The sequence below is a fragment of the Macrotis lagotis genome, chromosome 1, assembly GCF_037893015.1.
Source record: "Macrotis lagotis isolate mMagLag1 chromosome 1, bilby.v1.9.chrom.fasta, whole genome shotgun sequence".
NCBI lineage: Eukaryota > Metazoa > Chordata > Mammalia > Peramelemorphia > Peramelidae > Macrotis > Macrotis lagotis.
The window spans coordinates 752,116,851-752,121,407 of NC_133658.1; positions in this window are offsets into that span (position 1 = coordinate 752,116,851).

Here is a 4,557-nt window from a genome sequence, read left to right on the forward strand (position 1 = left end):
AAAAGGTGAGATTGCCAAATGCAAGGGAGAGATGAAACAAAAGGTTGAAGGGCTATCAGTTGTCCACTCTCCAGCAAACTGGACGTTCTTTGACTTGCAAGTGCCTTGAACAAAGATTGGGTGGAGGACATGTGAGGTGAGGATTGATGCTAGCTTTGCAGGTTGCTGTGAAATGAGCCCCTCCTCCCCCCAGATTACATATGATTTGAACTGTGAGCTACATGGGTGGTATTTGGCAGGACGTTCATGTCAGTGAGCCCTAAAGAGCACATTTAGTGACTTTTTCAAAAGGACTTCATGCAGAAATGTAATTCTGTAACAGGACACTCGAGAGTTATTGACTCAGAAATCATGTGGGTAATTTCACACACCAAGAAATACAGGAATCCCACCCATTCCCAAACCCTCCCCAGCTCCTGTAGTTTGGGTTGTCCCAGCATGGAAGCCTGTACAAATTGGGGTCTGGCTTTGCATGCTTTATCTCCCTAACCCTCCACGGGGGAAGATTATATTTTGACTCTGGATTGTTGACTGAATGAAGTCCAATCTACTATACAACAGCTCCTCAATCTTTCTGGCTTTATCTGACAGAAACCTCCTGCATCCTTTCCCTCCACTGGCAAAATACTTCAAGGACCAATTAAATGAAAAAAATGAAAAAAAACAAAAGGAAAAAATTACATGGTCCCTTTTTAAAATAAAAATTTATTAGTTTTTCAAAAATTAAAACATGGCAAAGTCAAATGTGATAGTGATAAAGGAGTGATGCAAACAAATCACCTGAGGAAGATTTCAGCTGGGAGAGAATACTTTGAGCCAGGGAAAAAATGTGTCTTGGAAGAACTAATTGTTAAGCTGCACCTGTAAGTTAGAGAAGGATTTCATCAGACTGGCAAAAGGAAGAAGTGTATTACAAACAGAAGAGACAGCCCACATAAGTGGACAGAGGCAAGAGATGACAAATAAGTTCAGAGAATTACTTGTACTCTGATTTGGTTGGAAAAATACTACCTATTTTCCCCCAAATGTCTGTCTTGGTAGATTCTCCCTTCTGCTTCTGTCTTTTGTCTGTGGTGATATGTTATATTGGTTGAAGAATATGAAGAAAGTTCAGCCCTTCAGAGATATAAAGGTGAAAACGGGATGAGTATTTTAATAGTCTTTTTAAGATAATTGTAGATATTCTTCTTTGAGTGATACATTTTAATATTTGACATAGTGAAATTTGAAACTATCAATGAACTTTTTATAATCTGTTACATGAAAATCCAATGGTTGCTCTTAAATTTTGAATAGCTCTTTTATCCAATCATGATTTTGTAACATTATGCATTGGTCATTTGGAAATACTGATATACTGAGTTTTGAGGATCTTCCAAATATTAACACATTCCATTATATAATATTTCTAAAATCACATTTTTAATATCATCATTAGAAAAGACTTCAAATATTGGGAAGTTGTCAGACTTATACTGGTAGATATAAGATTTCCGAAATGATAATTTTCTCTTGAAAACTTGAATTTTGTCATTGGCAACCAAATTTATAGGGTTATTTTGAAGGTGCAAGACTTGCTTCATTCATTTTTGAGAAATGTCTGTCAGCTACCAAGTTTGAACATAGTTTGTCAGTTGTTCTTTCAAATAAAAATGGCGTTCAATGAAAAAAAGCATCTAGATCAGCCCACAACTCAAATAATTATAGAAGTGCTTCTGGAGACAAGGATTGGGTTTTGGTATATAGCTGAAGTACTCTGTAAATGTTTCCTATTTTGTCACAAAATATCAAAAAATGTATATTCAAGAGTCTAACTTTAATAAAAAAAATAATTTTTATTGATTCATCAAAGACATTCATAAATGAAACTGATTTTTTTTTCTTTTTTCTTTTTTTTTACTGAGAGTAGATGGGCCTTGAAGAGTTCAAGAATTAGAATAATTTGATTTTATTCCCTTTACTCATGGGAAGGAGCCAACAGTTTTACTCATCTTTGATTTAAAACCATCAGTCCAAATATCAACCCCATTGTTCTAGGATAAACCATGAGATTCAAAAAAGTTATTCAGCACTTTGAATATTTTAGCACTATTGGTGTTTGTAGAAAGTATTCACATAAAAGAAGATTTTCAATGATTAGTTGGTGCTAATACTTGACAAATATGGGCAAAACAGCAAATCCAGTCACGTCTTTAGATGTATTTATTTGTAAGGCAAAAGCACAATTTGATAAATGAGATATTAACTCATTGTCCATATGTTTAAAATAGAGGTCATGTAGTCTCTAGAAAACATCATATTCATGAGAAAATGAAAGTGGAAAAAGCAAATGACATTTGAGCATTTTTTTGAAAATAGTTTTGACTTCATTGACCTTCTGAAAGGGTCTTAAGAATATCTAGGGGTTCTAGAGAACTTTGTACTTTGAAAATCACTTATCCTCATTTTACAGATCTCATTCAGAGAAGCTGAACAATTGCCATGGTCACATAGAGAATTTTTTTTTAGTTTTTTTTGCAAGGCAATGGGATTAAGTGACTTTCCCAAGGCCACACAGCTAGGTAATTATTAAGTGACTGAGACCAGATTTGAACTCAGGAACTCCTGCCTCCAGGGCTAATGCTCCATCCACTGTGCCACCTAGCCACTCCACAGAGAGAATTAATGGAAAAAACTTAGATTATAGAATAATGGATTTACAGAAAGATAAAATTTGAGAATTGCACTGGAGTCTTCTTTTTGAAGACCTCCTAGAAAGGGGAGCTTAGCACCTCTTAAGACAGTACATTCTAGGCTCTTTCTCCAAGCCTAACTTTGCCTTTTTGTAATTTTCATCCATTGCCATTGGTTCTTCCTTCTGGGACCAAACAGTATACTTCTAACCCCTCCTCTTCAGGAAATCTTTGAATATTTGAAAATATTCTTCCTTTATCCTCTAAATTAGCTCAATTTCTTTCAATCAATTCTTATATAACATTAACTCTAGGTCCTTCACCATCATCATTATTCTCCATTGAACACTCTCCAAATTATCATTGTTCCTTTTAAGCTATGGTTTCCAGAAGTGAGCATAGCACTCAAGATAAGGTTTAATGAAGGCAGAGTGCACAGTAATTATTACCTCCATTCCTGTGAAAGTGATGCCTCTCAATCTAGCCCAATGTTGTATTAGGGTGTTTGGCCATCATAGCACATTGTTGAGTCATACTGAATTTACAGATTACTAAGAAACATGCCTTCCCCACCCCATTTTTTTAAAATTTCTGTCTAGCCATGTTTCTTCTATCCTATTCTTTGAAGCTGAGCTTTTAAAAAATTCATTAACAAGATGTTATGTCTATCCTAGCTGGATTTCTTAATGATAGATTCAGCTCAATGTTCTGTCTTGTCAAGATCCTTTTGCATCTTACCTGTTAACCAATGAGCCAGCTCTCCCATTCAGATCTGTGTCACTCTCAGATGAAATGAACACACCATCTATGCATTTTTCCAAGTCAGTGATAAAATGTTAAAAAGAACAAGGCCAAACATAGATCTCTGGGATATTCCATTAGAGACTTATTTTATCCAACTGTTAAAATTCAATTATCTAACCAGTATCAAGTCTATCTAAATGTATTATTGTCTAATCAAGGATTTAGCAAGCTATTGGCCTCCCAACCTTTGGGGGGGCGGGGTATGGTCCACAACTGAGAAAATTTATAGCTTCAGAACATAAATTACTGATTTCACACACACACACATACCCCATTCATTCTTCATTTTTTTTCAAAGAATACCATCAGGTAATTTATCAAAAGATTTATAAAACCTACTTGAGTTATATCCATAGGACTCTTGTCATCTACTGCTAATTTAGAACTCTTAAAAATTCAAATAAATGAAGTTTGTTTGACATGAAATGTTCTTGATGGGGCAGCTAGGTGGCGTAGTGGATAAAGCACCGGCCTTGGAGTCAGGAGTACCTGGGTTCAAATATGGTCTCAGACACTTAATCATTACCTAGCTGTGTGGCCTTGGGCAAGCCACTTAACCCCATTTGCCTTGCAAAAACCTAAAAAAAAAACCAGAAATGTTCTCGATGAAGTCATGCTATTTCTTTATAATTTGTTCTTCTCTTTCTGCTGTTTCTCAACCATCTCTTCAATGATGAGTTCTAAAATCTTCCCAGGAATCACAACTGGTCTACAATTTTTAAACAGGATTCTCTTCTCATTTTTTTTTTAGGTTTTTGCAACGCAAATGGGGTTAAGTGGCTTGCCCAAGGCCACACAGCTAGGTAATGATTAAGTGTCTGAGACCATATTTGAACCCAGGTACTCCTGACTCCAAGGCCGGTGCTTTATCCACTACGCCACCTAGCCGCCCCCTCTTCTCATTTTTTAAGGAGTGACTTTTGAAAATAAAGACATCATTTGCCCTTCTTTACTTTTGTGTGACTCCTTGAAGGCAGAGAATGTAAAGTTTGTTTAGTTTTGTTTTAAAATTTCATTGTGTCCTCACACTGCCTAGTACATAACAAACACTGAATAAATGGTCCATACTTAATAAATTCTT